Here is a 19,675-nt window from a genome sequence, read left to right on the forward strand (position 1 = left end):
ATGTCAACTTGTGTCTTTAATGAACCCCCAAGTCTGAATAAGTAGTAAAACCACTTAATAATTGAATTAGATCTTGGCATAACTGAAAAAAATAATGGCTTTTTTTTCTTCAATAGCTTGTCTGCACATCCCTCCTCCTGCTTGAGTGTTCTGCAATGAGGCTTATTTATGAAACTTCAAGTTTTACAAGTCAAATTCTGGCTTCCTAGAGCAGACTTAGACTAGGTGTCCTCTTCTGAAGCAAAACCTCTTACAAGTTTTCAGTGTGTCCAATCAAAAAATTATTATGCAATATTTTTAACAAAGCAGTTTTTATTATGCAAAATGAAAAGAAAAAATATTTTGAACATGGTACTTCTGATTTAAATAATTTCAATAACTACAATGTTTTCAGGCTATGGAGAGGAATAAGAGTGATACATATATAATAACTGAACTTATACTATACAGAATACTAATTATTGTTGAGGGCAATAAGTGAACCACTCAAATGTTAAGTAGTAATAGTTGGTGATTTGACTCTAGCTGGACACTGGGTAAGCACCAAAGCCACTCTGCCACTCCTCTCCTCAGGTGGGCAGGAGAGAAAAAATATAATGAAGGGCTCATGGGTTGGGATGAGGTTAGGGAGAGATCACTTGTTGCTATCACAGGCAAAACACAGACAACACAGCTTTGGGAAATTACCTGAACTCATTATTTATTACTTATTGCTGCCAAGCAAAATAGGAGTAGGGTAACAAGAAGTACAATAAAAACACCTTCCAGCCATCACTCCTTCCTTCCTGGACTTAACTTTATTACTGGTTTTATACTGCAGCCCCAGCAGTGCAGGAAGATGGGAAAAGTTCTCCGTGGACTTGTCAAACATGAGCCCATCCCACAGGCTGCAGTTCTTCTCAGACTGCTCCAGTGTGAGTCCCTTCCATGCAATGCAGCCCTGCAGGAGCAGGCTGCTCCAGTGGGACCCCTGTGGGCTCACACATCCTGTCAAACACCTGTTCCAGCTTGGGCCTCATTCTCTATGGGCCACAGGTCCTGCCATGAGCCTGCTCCAGCCTGGGCTTCTCATTGACAGCCCCATTTGGACATCCCCCTGCTCTGGGATGGGGCCCTCCAGGGGATCTCTGCTCCCCTGTGAACCTCTGTGGGCTGCAGGTGGATCTCTGCTCCCCCTGGACCTCCACTGCCTGCAGGGGAAACTCAGCTCCAGCACCTGGAGCACCTCCTCCCTCTCCTTCCTCACTCACCTTGGTGTCTGCAGGGCTGCTGCTCTCGTGTATTCTCACTCCTCTCTTCTCTGGCCACAACTACTTTTGTGCAATGACTTTTTTTCTAGTTTGACAGCAGAGAGTTCAGCCCAACACAGATTCTTAGCAGATTTTTGGTATTGCTTATAAGCAACTTTTGAAACACACAAAAAAATAAAAAAAATACACTAAATTCTCAAGTGATACCAAGATGCACAAAAACTTTGTAAAACAGTGGGCTGGGCTTCCTTTCAAGCTAAGAAAGACATAGGTACCTCCTTATACTCTCATTGCTCTAGTCTGGCCTGAGTTCAACTAGCAACAAAACAGCAGACCAGACTGTGAGGAGGGTGCTTTAGTGTCTGAGTAAAATCACCAAAGTAACTAAGTTCAGTCAGGTTTGCAGTGTGTGCCTTGGTGTATGTGTGTGTCGGTTACTTGTTTCTATTTCTCAGTAACAAACACTCACGCATTTAATCAATTTTCTCTTTTGTCTTTGCCTACTACTGCTTCTATAGCCACTTTTAAGTTGTTAAGCATTTTGCTCTGTAACAATTCCAAATTACAAAGACTGGATTCAAACAACTCCATCTAGTTCTTTCCTAACAGGCCTCTGCATACAGTGTAGGAACAACTGAGGAAAATACCACTTCAACTGGACTTGTAACTTTTATTGCTGCTATCAAATGATCTGACAGCAAGTGCATGGCTGGGAAAATGCTTACAATATGTCAGGCAGCTTGTTAAGATGCTGACTCTCTTCCCTCCTACAAAACCCCCCTTGACAAGTACATCTACCTTACTGTGTTCACTGTCAGTCTTAGAGAGTGAAAAGGCAGAGAGCAAGTGAGATCTCATATGGTCACATAAATATGCTGTCTGTGCCTACCTAAAGGGGTAAATGAACTCTCATTAAAGACAGTCAAACACTTTATAAGAAAACCCATTACTGATCAGTCTTTTTTTTTTTTTTTTGTTGATGTCTATTTAATTTATGTGCATTTTTTAGTGGATTTAAGATATGCTCAAATCAAAACAATAAGGTTCACACAGGGGTTTGCAGTAATTTAGATAAATCACTTTTTAAAAGTGACTTTGATGCTGGCCTACTTCAGGAATTTACTATTAAAGAAAATTAAATAGCACGGACAATTCCACCACCACTTGGTAAGCTTCTTATAGGGCTCCTAGTGCTAGATCAGTGCCACTGAAATGTTGTCTGAGTTATGAGGACTTCACAGCTCGTTAAAACTCCTTTTAGAAACTGCAAAACTCTAATTCTATGACAGCAGGAGTTATGCCAAGTATCCTTTCTATCCACTCATCCCCCAAAAAAGGCCAGCACAAAACTGAAGTCTACATGAGCTCTATGTCCTGTGTTTTAATTTCTTTGCAGTGATAGTCTCTCTTTTTTTCTCTCTCTCTCTATATATATACATATAAATATATATATATCTGTTTGTATGTGTGTTGTGATGTGTTTGTGCTCTTCCAAATTCCACTTGTACTGCTGGGTGATGTAGTAACACAGGAATTCAATATTAATGATTAGGGACAAGCAGACAGAGAGGAGCAACTAATGGATTGCTAATATATACCCTGGCTTAGCTTGAAGAGGTGTCTTGGGGCTAATATAAATAAAAATGAAAACTTAAATTAGTCTATATAAGAAAGTTGTATAAGGCAGCAGAATATATATTACCATCCAAAGGTAGAAGGGAAAAAAGCAAGTATTTTTATTATGCATTGATTTAAAAATCTGTGAATCTTGATTCAAATTTAATAGCCCTTATGTCTCAGGTTTGTAACTTTACATCATTTCAGTCTAAATTCTGACCTATGTAAGAGACCAGAGTTATTAATATTTCCTCTCCTCAAACTTTATGACTGGATTTCTCCAAGGCATTCTTCATTCCCACTCTTATCTTCCTCTTCATTTTGAAAGTATCAGTTCAGGGAATTGGCTGAAAGATAGAAAAACAGACACATAAAAATTGTTTGACTGACGGTATTCATTGTAAAATACTTTTTTTTTTTTCCTGGAGGAGATATGAAGGTGAATCAGGAAATGGATGGCATTTTCAGATCACATGAATCAGTACCCAAAAATTCATCATTTTCACCAAATATTTAACTACTTTTAGGGACTTGAAGTTAGATGGTCCTTATTTAGAATTCATAGAATAGCTTCTTTAACTGTCTTATCAGTCAGAGACTTTAATGGAAAGAAAGCAGCAATTACTAAAAAATCAGGTTAGAGATTTATAAATGTAAGTGCACATTTATTTATATAGCTGTGTTGAAAATATCTTATGCATTCACAAAAACAAACCATTTTGTTTATAAAGAGCTTTAATAATAGAAATGCTATAAGAAATATTATTTTGCTTTTTGACCACAGTGGTAAACATAAACTGATCAGAAGAATGTATAGTTCTCAAAAGCTAGGTTTTAGACTCTCACCTAGCTTTTCCTATTTCATAGATATTATGGAGACCAGTCAGCTTAACCTTTAAATACAGAACATAACATCAGACTGTAACTTAATGGAAAACAACAAAGTTTGTAACTATTGACATTTACTTCCCTATTATTTCAAGGAAGAATTGCAATGGTGTCTTTTGCCAGGTCAATTGAAATGATGCTCATTCTGACCTTGCCCTGTGTCTCCTACTGGCCATACACAGCTACAGCCTTTCCTGGCCTTCTTTTTAACAGTGTACTTCCCTACCAGACCCATCTGAGGATGTAGATGGCAAACTTAAATCCTCTGGGTCATCTGCTTTCCTGGGATGAAGATGTCATTCCTATTTTTACACACAACAGCAGCACAAGTCCCTGGTATTTAAATATCTTGTGATGACTTGTGATGATCCAGCCTTGCAAGGTGTTGCTCAGTGCAGGTGGGAATGCTAAGGGCTCACTCAACTCAAATGCAGCAGGGCAAATACTTTCCTGAATCTCAGTGGGAAAGAAGAAACAAACAGTAATGTAGAGCTGATGATTGGGTATTTCAACAAGGTTGTGTAAGTCAGGTAAATTCAAGACACCAGACTGCACAAACTCTCTGTTCTTAAGCACTGATTCAGGAAAGGGTGCTTGTTTGTATGTGACATTCTTCTGCCTGGTCTGCTCTGGAAAGGCTCTGGTCACCAGTAGAGTTTCTCCTCAGTAATAAATGATGTGGTTAGAAAACACAAAAGTAGGCAATTAACTGTGAGACTTCAAAGTTTTCCTCTGCTTGTTTTTCATGAATTAAACAAAAATGACTAATGTTTTCAATGGTCTGGAAAAAGTAACATGCAGTTGTAATAAAGACTTTGGACTCTGTGATCATGAAGCAAGCAAAGTCCTTTTCCTATGATGAAAGTATAACTCAAGGTTCAGTTTTACTGAAGCTAACACCTTCTTCTTTTTCTATTTTTTTTCCTTTTAACCTGACAAACTTTCAATTTACTTATCTGACTGTTTTTCTAAATGGTGAAAGAGATGCTTACTATCCAAGGTGCTTTTGATGGGTAATGTGAAGACAGGCCTTCCCTTATACTGCGACTTTCCCACCTAAACAGATGGGAATCCACCCCCTTCCCTGCTTTCTAACACTCTTTATATCCTGCCACCACAGGAATGAGCTGAAATCTGGCTTCCCACCAAACTGGCCAAAAGCCTGAAGGTGCTGTGCAGCTTTTCCTCTTCCAACTGCAGTACCATGACTGCTTCCACATGCTGCCATCCCTTAATATGCTGGGTCTGTTTTGTTGGAAGGAGAGATTAAAAACTAACAGTGAGAAATATACGTCAGGAAAATACGAGGCAGAAGAGAAAGATGAGACTCCATACTGGAAGAAAAGCTGGATGCAATGGACTTGGCCTTTTTTTTTCCTCCTTCCTTAAATCAGATAGCAGAGCTTCTCCTGCTGCTTTCTTCCCTGCCCTTTGCATAATATTCCTAGATTATATTAGAATATCTTTATTTATTTTGGATATAGTAACACAATGAGGCTTAGACTAGGATTGAGACACTGTGCAATTTATGAAGAAACAAAAACCATCAGCACCTACTAGCAAGGGTACATCTGGGGATTGCATCACCTAAAATTGCTGGGCTCACTCACTCAACTCATCTGGTTTAACTCTGTAACTTAGACATAGCAGTGTTACATGTAATATTAAAAATGTTACAGTTTTTAGACTTAATTTCAAACATGATTAATCTCACAGGCAGTTTCAGACATTTTTGCCCTTGAGCTTTTAAAATAAAATTAAATAAAATTAAGCATTGACATCATGACTATTCTTCCGTGAAACTGGTACAGAACTATAAAGCGCATGACTAAATCTCTGTGGGTGATATAGAGTCAATATGATTCCAGTGGAATTTTTCTCAGAATGCACTGTATGTCATTAACACAGTATGATATAAAGATATAAATGTGGTGAGTTTTGGGATTTTGGATTGGTTTTTCTTTTTTTTTTACTTATGTGCCTATTGTTTCATAGCCAAACTGCAGAGGAATTTTTAGAGGCTAAAATGTACATCACTCAGGTGGCTAGACTTTTGATAGGTTTTTTTGCTGGCAGTTGGTTTTGGATACAGGGTGCTTACTTTCCAGATAAAGTAGGGATGTTTTATTTTTTTTACACAGCAGTTGGAAAAACAAATATATCTCCTCTTTAAAAAGAAAGTCTAAATGTATTGTAATAGGTGGAGGTACATAAGAAGTGTAGGACTTGCTGATCTGAAGATGTCTTAATAACACTCCAAAGAAGTTACAGTGTGGGTATGTGAATCATCTTATATCTGCACTTACTTTGATGGCAATTTTTAGATGTAAAATGAATTCTTATATTTTCTGTACAAGTATTTTCTGGATCAGAAGGAAATCACATGAGAAAGTGACCCCAGATATTACAGTAATCACTTCTTAAACACTATTGTTATAAATAAGGAAATATCCTTGAGTGTCAGGGTTACATGAGTTTATGAAAAAAAAAAAGTTTGGCCTTTAGTATTTGGGTTGGGTTTTTTTAATATCAAAAATAATCAGAAAGAATGTTCCAAATTCCAGGACTTCATTTTAATGATAATTTCCAACTTCTGTTAATGTTTCTACTTGAACAAGTTTCTTTTATATCCTAGCCAAAGTAAAATTGAGCTCGAAGTTTAAGGCAATTTGGATTTGGAACATTTGGCATACTGATAAGTTTTGATGCTGGTTGTTTTAATTAGCTAATTTTTATAAGATTACTCTAGCATGGATGAATTCCATGGTTTTGTTTGTTTTAATAAACTCTTACTGCTTTTAGTCTTCTAAATTGCTTGGTCTTGCTGTGAACGACAAAAGTCCCTTTCTACTGCAGTTTGTAGTAGAAATGAGCAAATGCTGTCATAAAAAAAAAAAAAAAACTACTCTGGAATTAATTACAATGCACACATGAACAGAAATAACCTAGTTTAATGCAGGTGAGCTGACAAAACAGAAAGGCATGCGCCGAAAACCCGGTGAGCGCGAAAATGCGAACGCACGTACCTGGGGAGATGCCTGTGCGCCCCGGCTGCAGCCCCGCAGTGCCACGTCTCACTGTCCCACGCACGCCCCGGGACCTTTATAGGGGACTCTCCCAGGGCCTGGAAATGAACTTTTGGGGCTGACACGTCGATCGGGCCATGGGGGGGAGGGAGGGGACTGGAGGGGGCGGGAGGGACTCTCCGGAGGCTCTTACGTGGCGGCAGAAATGTCAGTACCCCACTCCCCCTCGCAGCGGGGCCGGGGCGGCTGCTGCGGGTCTCCTGTTGCCTACGCGGTTGCTCGCCGGACCCCGGAGGCCCGGGGCCGGGACACTGGGGCTGGCTGGCCGGCTGTGGCATGGCAGGAGAGGGGTGCGGAGAGCCGGCCGGCCGCTTGGGAGCTCCCGGGGCGCTCCCGTGCCCTTTCCGTCCCGGGGCAGCCGCTGGCGCCCAGCCCTCCTTCGCCTCCTCTATCTGCTGCTCCCCGGTTTTGGTACATTGCCCGACACCGGAGCCCTGGGCAGCGGTCGGGAGCCCCTGCGGACCTGGCACCGGCGGCGCTGCCCGTGTACCACCGCCTCCCCTCCCTCTTGCCGCCGCTCGCTGCAGCTCGCCAGGATTTGTTGTGCTTAGTTGTACTGGCGCTGAGGCGCCCCTGCTCAGATCTGATGGAAGAGGAGCAGCCTCAGGTCATGTTTTTGTGAGCTGAGGTGATTAAGGAATAAAAGGAAATAAAAATAAAAAACCCAAACCCCAAGGACAAATATCTCAACCAGTTGCAACTTCTCAGCTGGCCCGGAGGGGGGAGCGCGGGGGAGGGCAAGGAGTAATACGAGATCGCCCCAGCCCGGGGCAGCGCCGGCTGCGGGACGAGCCGAGCCGCTCACCGCACCGCATCGCCGGGGCCGGGCGGCCGTGGCTGCTCCGCCCCCGCGGCGGGGCGCTGGGTCCGGCCGCCGGGCGAGGCGCAGCTGCCGCGCCGCAAACTTGGTGAGAGCGAGCGGAGCACGGGCGGCTCGGCGGGGCTGCGGCCATGGCGGCGTGAGGCGGGGAGCGGGCATCAGCGCGGCGGCGGAGCCCCCGCCCGCCCGCGGCGAGCAGCCCACGGCGCCTCCAGGTAACCCTGCCGCCCCTATCCTTTCCTCTCCGCAGCGGCGCTTTGGGAACGCCGCGGGCGTTGCGCGTTCCCGGCCGCCCTGTCCGTGACCGGGGCCGCCTCCCCGGTCCTCCACCGGCTGCGCCCCCGTGTCCGCCGGGCGCCCCGGGGGGCTCGGAGGCCGGGCGGGCTGGGGTCCGGGCGGGAGCGGCGCAGGGTGCCGGCAGGGGGAGCCGGCAGCGAGGCGGAGCACCGCTGCCGCTGGGCTCCGGTGCCGGGGAGCGCTGCCGGCGCTCGGAGCCCGTCTCGGGCATTGCCCGGCCCCACCCCCGAAAGTCCACCGAGCCTTTCAGAACGGGCGGGCGTCCTCGCCGTAGACGGTGCTGTCCGCTCGGGACCAGAAAAAAAACCAGACGGACAGGGAGCCGCATTTGCAGAGGGGTCGGAACCCGGACCGCGGGTACCCCGCGCTGCGGGACCCCCGCGCCGCTCTTGCCCTCGGGGTCGCGCCCGCGGGAGCGCGTTCTCGCCCAGGAGAGTGAGGTGCGTTGCTGTCGCTGAGCCCTGGCTGCGGAGAGGCAGCCGCTGGCTCGGGAGCGTTTCGGAGGGTTTTGTCACACTTCAGCAAGTGAAGTTTGCTGAGGCTCATCTTCTGGTGAGAGAAGTGGCGTGAAAGGCACCGTCAATTGTCTGAGAAACGTGGGTCTTCAGCGGGATGTTCGTGTGCTTTTATTGTCGCTGTTTTATTTAACTGCACTGTCTTCGGTCTGTGGCGTGACTGTATTTTGGCACTTTCTGAATTGGGGAGTTAGAGTTTACCATTCCACAACGATGCAGATGGAAACACCTCAGTCAATTGTATACATATATCGTTCTGTGAGGATTGCTTACCAGATAAATGACAACTATTAGGGTTTGTTGTATCATTCCAGATGCTGAGTCTGCATTGTAGATTGACACAACGATAATCTGCCCGGGATTATTCCTGGGGGGCAGCTGGAGTGGGGGGAGCTGTCAGTGCATCTGCTACTCCGGCAAACCGGACTATTGGCAGGAGAGGTCTGTGCACACAGGAACGTGCAGCCTTGTGAAGATGGTTAGAATTTGCAAGATTATAGCTGCGACAAACAAAACTAAAACGAGGTGTTAAAGTTATAGTGATAGCATGTTCCGGGAGCCCTAAGGAAGTGCATCTGGAGGTCTTACTTTCTGAAAGCTGAGTAACCACTCTTGGTTTGAATTCTGGTGTAAAAGCCTGATGTGGTGCTAGCCCAGCTAGAGTGATCTGCATCACTCTACATCACTAGATTTTTTTTTTTCATAGTGGAAATTGCACTCAAATCTTATTTCTAGGAGTTTGAGCATCTCCTGGTTGTTATATAAGGCTGACTCAGTTCAGTAAAGTTTGACTTATAATTGTTGAACTTGCTGATATCATATATGTAACACATAGTCAATCAAAAGTGTATTGCTGCCTTGAAAGGCTGAGGTATGGCCTTGGCTACTTTGCTTAGTAGAGTGAAAGGTGTTGGTAAATTTCTGGATTTTGTGCTGTGTTCCCACCTTCCTCTCCAGCAGGTACCAATAATATAACTTTATTACATTTACTAATGAATTAATCTCATTTTCTTATTTTAATGCTGAACAGCTGTGAGGAGTCCTGCTGAGAGCTAAGGTTTTGCCCTGGAGTGTGGCAGTTTACTTCTCTGTTCAAGAGGTTCTTTTGAACTAAGTAGTGTAAACACTGGCTTCTGAGTTGTACTGCTTATTCCTTGGGATGTTGTTACAGATTTGTTTTGGTTGACAAAGCTGAAGGCATTAATATCTGAAGTGTCTAATTTCTTTTAATCTTTAACCAGTGCTGTTTTCATAAAATACTTACAGGTAGTAGGAGTGCCTGTGCACTTTGTAATGATCCATAAACATGGTTGTAGCACATTTGTTGTACTCATTTCCTGCTGGGCAGAGATGCAGAGGGTGGTAACTGTATTGCTCCTGTTTTCAGAAGAAAGAGTTGTGTGGTCGTTTGTTTTTCACTTTCTTTTCCCCCCAGCTACTTAGTGAAACCACGTGGATTCTGACTTCTGTTGATATAGTCTTGTACAAACACAGGATTTTCAATGAATGAAGTTCATTACTTTTCAGGGAGTAGCTGTACACTACAATCTGTGAACTGCAGAAATACAACATAATTCTTCTGCAAATTTTGGCTCTTATGTTAGAGGTTGCATGCAGGAATTCAGCCAAGGGAGCAGCTGAGCTCCTGGGGTGAGCAGGAGCAGAGAGACCCGTTTCTGCCCTCTGGTCTGCAGCAGCTTTATCAGCAGTGTTGGCTGGGTCTGATTTCTGTGCTGTGGGACACGTAAGTGGATTGCTGATACTGCTATCAGTTGATAGTAGGTGTGTACTACCAGTACTATCTGTTGATAGTGGGGAGGAGGGTGTGTGAAATCTGATACTGTGCTACTTCATGTAAAGCAGTATCTAGTAATTGGTTAGTGTGTTGTGATGATGGACTTCTGAATAGCAGTGAAATATGATTCAACTTTAGATTTAACATCTGGTTTATAAAATTCTGATATGCTTTTGATGTTTGGTAATGTATGTTCTGAAGTTACTATGGCTCCTGAGATGAATTGCTATTGCTGTGGCCATAATTATAGGAAGCAGCATGAGGAGCTTCTTTTCTGTAACATCATTTTATGGAAATGTTTAATGGGCATTCTTGTCAATGCAGACTTCTCCAAATTATTGTTAATCAGTCTGTTTCTCTTTATTATCATCCTTTTATCCTCTCTGGCATGTGCATGCATTCCGATTTGGAAACGGTGTTAAGTTACAGCCCATGTGTTCGTTCTGTCATAACGTGTTTTGCAAAGCTGTAGCTGCTTCCAAAGAACGAGTTCTTGGGGTTTTTTGTTTTTTTTTTTTATTTTGTTCTGATTTGTCAAGCACTATAAACATTTTTCAAACTGACCCTTTTGAGGTATGTTTGCCAACTATTGGCGGTAGTCTGGATTTATTTCCAGGCTGCAGCATTGCAGCTGTGACCCGTGAAAGGCAGGTGGCACTCTGCTATCTGCAGTTCTTACAGACACCTGGGGAATGCCACGGCCCGAGCTGTGCACTTCAGGTATGGTTTGCTGTGAAATCTGCTGTTGCTAAAATGGCAAATCTTTTAAAAAAAAAAAAAAAAGGTTAAGTCTTTTATTTTAGTTTTCTATATAAATATGTCCTCTGATTTATTTAGGAAATTTGCCAGTTTGCATCTAAATATAGCAGAATTGCTTAACATTTGTCAGGAAGGTAGCAAATGTAACCCAAGTTAATGATCCCCAAACTGCAGTCTAATTAGTGTCCTCTTGTTTTTTTGCTGGAATGTGTATTCCAAAGTATGAAACACTCAAATCTTTTGTCATTTAGTGGATTTGTTCATGCATCTGTTCTCAAATTTGTCTTTTCCCACAGATACTTTGATGTAATCCAGTTGTCTGCTGTGTAGTATCAGCTCTACATAATAAATATATTAATAAAATTCATCTCTGGGGAGACTGATTTTGGAAGAAATTTCCTGGTGTCCCATTATATATTAGAGAACCAGGCAACTCACAGTAAAGCTGATGTTTGTTAATGATAGTAACAGGAGTCTGGGGTTGATACTTAGTCTGCACTGAGGCCTTTGCAATGAAACTCTTGAGTTTAACTCAACTGTTGAAACTTATCTTTTCAAATATTATCATTTCTTTGCCAAGAGTTTGAATGGCTTGTTCAGAAAGTTTAAATGCAGTGTAGCACGTTAGCTGTGCTATCATTTCCAGACTTATCTTCAATTAGCTTATCTGTTATGAAATTTCTTGCATGATAGCCATATAATACAGCTTTAAAATCCTTTTCCATTGTTTCTTTTTAAAATCAGGATATATCCTTGAGCTCCAGCATACCTTAGAATTGTTGGATCTTAATTTCTGACAGAACTTGTCAATCTTTTCATGATTACCAATGTCAGTAGTGGAGATTAGTTTCATTTAGGGGATGTTGATTGAGCAGCTCTGAATCTTTGGCATATAATATTCTGATTCTTTAATCCCTTGCTAGATTAATAGCAACACCCATCCATTTTGCAGTTTTTGTTTAGTTTAGAAGAAGCTCAGAGAAATTATAACTTTGAAAGTATTGAAATGTAGCTTTTTACTTTCCTCTCTCTGTAATACTGGGATACATTCTTAGGCATTACTAAATATATGTGATGAACAAATTAGAGCACATGTGATGGCTGCAGGATTGGCTTATAATGTGAATTGGGTGGGCTGAAGAAATGAGCTATATTGTGAATTGTGTTGTTTTCCCACTTCTTTTCCCCACCTCTCTCCAAATTTCAAAATTGAGCTGCTGTCTTTTGTGCTATTGTCCTTCTCTGAATTTCTTATAAAAGCACATATTGAAATGTGCTTTCTTGTTGGACTTAGGTTTAACTGGGAATCAGGAATGCTTAAAGTGAAGTTAACTATAAGGCCTCTGTAGCTAAGGAGAGAATATTTTAATAATTTGGGTCCCTGTTCTTCTGACCCACAGTAATCTTATTGCAGAATCAGTCATTTCTGTTAGTGGTGAACTTTACAGACAAAGGCATGAGGATAATTGTTTGTTTGTAGTTTTAAAAGTTGTTAAGCAGTTGTTCTCCACTGTGTTTTCTTCAGCATACAGTCTCTTCAGAAGTTCCCGTTGCCTTTTTCTGTCATTCCTTATGTATGTTTTTTCACTGTGTCATTTTAGTGACCTGCTTTCACTGGAAACCCACAAACATTTGCATTGGCGAATGTTTTGAAGGGCTCCCTGGGAGCATGGCTGAAATGACCTTCTTGTGGGAGAAAATGTATGGGATGAAACAATTTCTGTTGACCTTGTCTGACAGTGAAATGGCCAAGTACCTGAGGAAAAACTCCTGGCTCTGCCAATATTAGGAATATGGGTTATGTGTATTGCTTTGTCTCTCTCAATGTCTGGCACAGTTTTAGGGTTTCTTCACTGAGTAGTAGTCAAAGCTGAAGACTAGAAAGAAATTATCCACAGTCGTTGGGCTGTTACATTACTTGACATGAGTTCAGTTGCTAATGGTCTCTTCTCTTAATGGTCTTGCTTGCTTTCTCATTCTGCACTCGCAATAGGGATATATGGTTGTTGTCTTAGTTTTTGTCATATAAACTGTGTGTGTGTAGTCCAAATTTTAGCTCCTTCTCATGCTCCATTGCATGCTTTTCCTTGTTGCTTTTTAAATCTAAGCAATGAGACAGTATGTACACAAAGTTGTTACTAGTGTCACATGTTACATTACCCAGTGCTGCAAAAAGGGACTCCTAGCTTAGCCAAAAGATGGGACCTCAGCTTTGGATAGTTTTCTGATAGTGCTCTTCAAGGTGTGTCAGCCTGGGGTAGCCAAGAGCCTGCTGACTCCAGCGATACTCATCAGTAGCTGATGCGAAGGTTGCTAAAGATGATGTTGGTACTGTTGTTGTCTGTGTGCTTGTTTTCTGACCCTGTAAATCCATGTCCTAGCTTTCACTTGATAAAATACTTCAGAAAAACCCAGCCAAGCAGAGAACCCCCCTTGATTCCTGTCCACTGTTAACAACTTCTCTTTGTGCCCTGAGCACCATGGTATGCTGTGATTTCTGAAGGCAGGCAGATATGGATGGAGGATGCTGTGCCATCAGAGTCAGAGAGTGCTGTTGTTTGCTGTCCTCCTTGGAAATTTTGGGACTGTGTCAAACCATTGCCTGGTGTGTCCTTTCAGTTGTGCCAGTGTACCTATTTATGTGGAGCCAGAGTGTAAACAAAATTAGGGAACTGATCATCTTAACACTTTACCCATGGCCACCAATCCCAGTAAAATCCCACAGGCTCTGGTCTCAGTGTAACTGCAGGTGTGCAGTCGCCATTGTCAGGTGAGGAAGGAGAGGAGGATTGTGTGTGCAGAATAAAATTCTGATAGCAATGAAATGTGGAGGATTTTGCCTCGGTGTTTTAGAGTGTATCCAGCCAGCTTTATTTAATGCCAGCATTATAGCAGGCAGCAAGCTCCTTGAGGAGGCTGCAGATGAACTGAGGCACAGCTGTGTGCCTGTCTTCAGCAGCAGTCTAAACTCGCCTCCTGGGGGGTGAGGTACCTGAGCGGCAACGCCTCATTGCACTGCCCTTCAGTGTGTCAGAAGTGGGGAAATTCAGGGTAATAACCTGTTAAACACTGAAGTTCAGTCTTCCAGAGCTTATCTGCCAGACCTTATTCTGCTGAAGAATGGTAATGGGTTTGGATACATGCTGTTGGACTTGATAGTAGAAAGCCACAAAACCCTTCTACATTTATGTGCCAGGAGCATGAGTTCATGCGTACAGTTCTAGAGACATGCAAGAGGTTAAGTTGGTGTTTGTGGGAAGAAAAACTTCTCTTGGTGCATATGGGTAGAAGTCTGAAAATGCTGCTACCCTGGCCTCTGGAGACTTGTCTAACTGATGAATTTTGAAGAAAATTAATCTTGAACTAGAGGTAAACACTTAATTCTGATATTTAGCTTGAGTCATTATATTTTTCTCTCGAACCCACAATCATAAAGTGCTCTTAAAATAACTTGAGCAAGCATGTTATTTTTCTTAGAGTATCCCTGTGAACTCATTGCTGGCAATGGCTCTCTGCCTCTTGGGAAAAGGACACGTTAGGCTTTTTATAGGATGGCTGTTGACAAAGCTTGTCCTTCAGCTTCACATGTAGAGCTGCTGTGTTGTAATTGTTTTTTTACCAAAAGGCTAAAAAAAGAACTAGTTTGCTGTGGTGGCATATCACTAATATTTTAATAAGAGGAAATATGGGGAACTCCATTTGTTTGTTTGTGAGGAACAGTTCATGTGCTTAACTTACCTTTCAGATTTACTGTGAATTCTGTATAAACTAGACCTGATTTATAACTGCATGTGTTTGGGTTTTTTTGGGGGGGGGATTTAGCATTTCCCTTAAAAAAGTAATTTAAATAAGAGGTTTGGGGTTTTTTTTCCTGGTATCTCATCAACCTTGATCTTTTTTATAAACTCCAAATTTCTAACTGTGCCAACACTGAAAATTTTGGAAATGGCATGCAAAATAAGTGGAGCAGTGGACACCAGGTCTGTTCCCAGCTCTGTGCACACACTGACACCTTCAAATATTTATCTGTAGCTGTAGAGCTAGTCCAGACAACCTGGTTACAGATGAAACCTGTGGATCCAGAGATTTCTGGTTTTAACTACCAGCTTTAGTTTGTGTCTTGCTAAGTTGGTTGCTTGTCTTCCCTTGCTCCTTTCTAAGTTGTGAAAAGTGTTGCTTTATGATGTCTGATACCTTGTCTCCTTCTTGAGTATTTGGGGACTAAAACAACTTTCTAAGCCTTAGAAGAAATTTTGCACACGTTGAATGTTTTTGCTTCTACATAAAAACTTATTTTCTACAAATCAATCTTCATCTGAAGAATAGTGTTTCTGTGTTTGTATTAATATCTACAGATAGTTGATAACTGGAATGATCAGTCTTTGACAAAAATTGTCGGTTCCTGAATATCATTCATGTTGCCTGTTAGGTACTTTAATGCCAACCTTTCATCCCAAAATATTAACAAGAGAAAAAAACCACAACCTTTGGCTTAATAGTAGCATCTGCTTTTACTTCCATAATTGTCGTAGTTGTCCTAAAATAATTAGGGTTGTGTGAACTGGAGTGCTCATAGGAGCCTTACTTTTGTGACTGAATGGTGAGGGTTTGAGTTAACAGGACAGTATTATATTGTTCAGATTTACATGTTATGTTGTGACTGAAATGAGTTTGGAATTGCTCTGCCAGGCAGCTGACTAGGGAGAAAGTGAGGAGCAGAAGATAATCTCTTCAGCTTTAGCAATGGCAACTGGTATATAAACTAGTGGTTTCTTCTTCTGAAATGTTTCATTTGACTTCTTTTTGCCACAGTAGTTCCCAAGATTCACCATTTAAACAGCATTCGGGCTTATAACTGTAGTCTTTATTTTGCAACATGTGGAATATGTAAAATTTTCTTGAGAAAGAAATTGATTGTCCTTGATGTTTCATCTTTCTATAGTTTTAAGCCTAATCAACAAGAAGGGAGATGTAATCCATGAAAGAGCTAACATGTAAGTGATGTCCAGGTGTTAGAAGAACAAATTACTTGTTGGTAGAATTGCCTTGTTAAGATTTAGGGCTGGGCAGGCTGCAGTGATCTCAGGCCGAGGGGGAGGTTAACAAAGCTTGGGAAGAAGGATGTACCACTGATAGTGAACACACAGAATGCAGAATTTAAGGGCCATGAAGGCATCTGGCAGAACTCCCAAGACAATGAAGAAACTATTAAACAACTATGCTTTGTTAATCAGCTCTGTCTGGGTAAAGGGTAATTCTGGCAGGGGCAGAATTCAGCTCTGTCTGGGTAAAGGGTAATTCTGGCAGGGGCAGATTGTGGCCACCAACTCACAGACTGCTGACCCAAGAAACCCTGTGACTCAGAAGAAGAGAAGCACTGAGCACAGGACTAATTAGCATGGGAAACAAGAGAATAATTTACCAATAGACAGAATACTAATTAATAAGAGAACTATGTAGCTTGTAGCCAATGAACACTAATTTCTTTGTTTGCTAAAATGTATAAATAATAAAAAGTTTCGATGGTTGGCATGCTTGATTTGAGCAGTATCTCTGAGCACCCAGGCTTGTGCAACTCTGATATAAATAAGCAATATCTCCCTTGAGTGTGTAATTATTGGCTTGTTGCACACTGGGTAATGAATCCAATTTTTCTGGACAACGGTTGCATGTTGGTCCCAGGAACTCATCAACAGAGAAAGTTGTTGCATCAATTTTCCATAATCCAGTTTTTCTAGGGGGTATACCCAGGTGTTCAAAAGTGAATGGAAGTATAGCATCCTTGCCCCCAGGCATCTGTGGATGGAGTCGGTTTGGTCTGGCAAGATCACTCCCAGTGCATTCCACTGTAGCACAGCATGGGAAGTGAAGGATGCAAGTCAGTATTCAGACTCATTGAAATGGTAAGATACTTCTCATACTTCTGGCAGTAATATTTTCATGCCTGCAGTCCTATAGAAAAGATTTTGTAGACTGTATTTAAATATCATCTGTGAACTATGTTTTCTTTAAACCTTCTTTACTCAAAGTTCTACTTCAGTAACTCCTGAAAGATTTACTGCTAACTCTTGCCAAGTTTCTAATATTTCCAGACCTGTTGGAATGAGTCCAGAGGAGAGCAGAGCTGGAGCACCTCTCCTGTGAGGGCTGACTAAGAGAGTTGGAGCTGTTCAGCCTGGAGAGGAGAGGGCTCTGGGGAGACCTTGTGGCACCTCACAGTACCTAAAAGGGGCCTGCAAGAAAGCTGGAGTGGGACTCTTTGCAAGGACATGTAGTGACTAAACAAGAGGGAAGACTGAACCTGTAGGTCACATGTTCCATTCGTTCAAGGTTCTGACCCATCAAGGGAAAATGAGGTATAACACATATCTGAAGTAAAACTAGAGTGCTGATAGTTACTTTAGTAATGTGTGACAAATCTTTATGAATTAAATGAACAATGTGCTAGACAGAACTCATCTGAGCAATAATTTCTGTGTCGAAATTGCTGGATGGGGCTCAGTGACCAAAATAATTCTAGCTAGATAACTGGTTCAGAGTAATGTTCCTTCTTTACAGTAAAACTTATCTATAATTTAAAAGATTCATATTAATAGTAAAATGTATCTATGCCACTAGTAATTTTCTAAAGAACTCCTTGCAAACACAGTTTATAAATGCTTCCTGGTTTTCTCTATGAGTGTTCAAAATTAACCTCACCTTACAGTTCTTCCACATATTTGTAGGGGTGCTTGCTTGGGGTGCTTCCTTTCCCCTCTCTGCATACAAGCATTCACCTCAGTTTTGCAGTCTATTCTAGTTTGTCAGGCAGTGGCACGGGCTAGATAATAGATGGTAATCTCTTCATTTTTATAGTCAGATTGCTGCTGTAGTATCCCACAAAGTAATTGTGGAAGGACAGAGAGGCCTTTCTGCTGGGAAGAGCTTATCAGCTTCAGTCCAGTGGTTAGTGTGCAAGATTGTTCTGAAGACAAAGTGAATTGAAACAGAGATCAGGACACTGTTCTGATAGTTCTATTTTGAGCTCTGAAGAGCTCATCTTTTTGAAGAAAAAAGAAATATTGGTATCAAATATTGATTGTGTAATATCCAAAATTCATAAACTTCTTAATTTTATTCTGGCAAGCTGGACTGCAGGGATAAATGCAGCAACATTTGCTGGAGAATGAAAACAAGTTAATAAAAGAAATACCATTTGAATTAATCTTTCATTATTAGTGGGATCTTTTAAAGGCAGATGTGATTAAATGATTTAACTGGATTTAGAAAATATAATTGAATCAGAAGAATTTTTGTCAATTATGAAGTTACGTTAATTTAGATGATCCAGAAGCATGGATAGGCCAATTGGACTATGCTAATGTACACATATACTGTTTTGAAAGCTGATGAACACTTGGTAAGTGCAAATCTTTCTCCATACTTTGATTTGATGGTATGTCTTGCCATGCTCTTACTATAGGCTGTGATTAAGTGTCTGTGTTCTGTAAGATTTAAGTGCAGTTGTTATGTTTTACTTTCTAAATTCTTCAGGTTCTGCTGCTTCAAACTGCAGCTGTAGTTCTGAAAGTGGCATCAGTAGGTCCTTGTATGGTAATTCAGATAATGTGCAGTAATATGTTGCTTTTGTAGGGCTCTTAATTAAACGTTAGGTTGCTTAATGTTAATGAAGAAGGGTGGAATATTTATGGTTGACATTTAGCAGTACTTCATTAAAAGAAAAATTGGAAATAAAAGTTCTACACTGTTTGTTATCTTCATTTTAGATTAGCATGGTAATAAAATGAGCTCTTATGCTCTGTTGAGTTCCTTTATGCTGTGTGTACATTTTAATGCAAAGCCAAATCAGAATATCCCTTGCTTTACTGTTTAGTAATTTGGCTCAGTTCTTCTGGATCTGTCCTGTGCAGGATAATGCCTAAGGTGTAAGGCAGGTTGGGGCACTCCTGCATTCTGCTTCTGGGTTAAATGTGTGTAACTGTATTGAGGAACAAATAGTTCCCTTGCACTATTCATGCTGGTGTAGCTAGCTGATCCCTCTCTGCTTAATCCATCAGTAGTAAGAACCTGTTGTGAATTTTGTAGGTGGAATTACTCTTCTCTGCTTTCACTCTGCAGTGAGTCAGCCAAGATGGTGTCCCAGCAGGGGAAATTGTGTCTGTGAGCAAGCTGAAGGTTGCCATCAGGAGGTTGCCAAACGTCCTGTTAGTGCTATCACATCCAAGATGTGCAGGTCACCTTTTCTGCATTCCCAAAGCCCAGGCTGAGTGTATTGCTGTCACTGAACTCTGAGCAAGCAGGGGGCTTGGGCTGGCAGGAACCTGCTGGCACTCACAGAGCTGTCAGGTTTTTTTCTGCTGCTTTGTGTCCTGAAGCTCAGGACAGAGAAGGGCAGCTGCTGGTGTGTAGGTGGGTGAGGTCTTTTCGAGGAGCAAAGATAATGATGTAGGTGGTGGGCAAGAGGGGAGAAACAGCTGGTAGAAATAGCAGGTGGGATAGGATGTTTTGGGTGAGTGGGAATAGAAGGCTTCAGAAGAAACCAGAGCTATGTGCCATTGGAGAGCAATGTGGTGGGAGCTAGTAGATGGGCAACTGCAAAATTGTGAAAGCCTTTTTCTCCAGCTCTACACACCTGGCACCTCACTGGG

At 41.9% G+C, this 19,675-nt stretch overlaps 1 protein-coding gene, 1 long non-coding RNA gene and 1 other non-coding gene across 7 annotated transcripts in view; 1 reads left to right on the forward strand and 2 right to left on the reverse strand.

The window, feature by feature from the left end:
• Positions 1-2,962: 2,962 nt before the first annotated feature.
• On the reverse strand, positions 2,963-6,912 carry LOC108962092 (uncharacterized). The gene is made up of 2 exons (XR_001990600.3): positions 6,782-6,912; positions 2,963-3,214 (listed from the first exon to the last, which is right to left on the reverse strand). It is a non-coding gene; the product is annotated as an uncharacterized LOC108962092 (long non-coding RNA).
• Positions 3,306-3,374, reverse strand: LOC115485424 (small nucleolar RNA SNORD123). The gene has a single exon (XR_003946178.1). It is a non-coding gene; the product is annotated as a small nucleolar RNA SNORD123 (small nucleolar RNA).
• An 887-nt stretch (positions 6,913-7,799) lies between the features above and the next one.
• SEMA5A (semaphorin 5A) overlaps positions 7,800-19,675 on the forward strand; it is a 314,081-nt gene continuing 302,205 nt past the window's right edge. For 2 of the 5 annotated variants that reach the window (XM_018907145.3, XM_009097376.4), the window contains exon 1: positions 8,179-8,398. The gene's annotated coding sequence lies outside the window, so the exon portion shown is untranslated. Of the gene's footprint in view, positions 7,877-8,178; positions 8,399-10,092; positions 10,218-19,675 lie in introns of those variants that run through there. The other 3 variants (XM_030230394.2, XM_030230426.2, XM_030230415.2) reach the window with 3 other exon arrangements.

This window comes from Serinus canaria, chromosome 2 (assembly GCF_022539315.1).
Source record: "Serinus canaria isolate serCan28SL12 chromosome 2, serCan2020, whole genome shotgun sequence".
Classification (NCBI taxonomy): Eukaryota; Metazoa; Chordata; class Aves; order Passeriformes; family Fringillidae; genus Serinus; species Serinus canaria.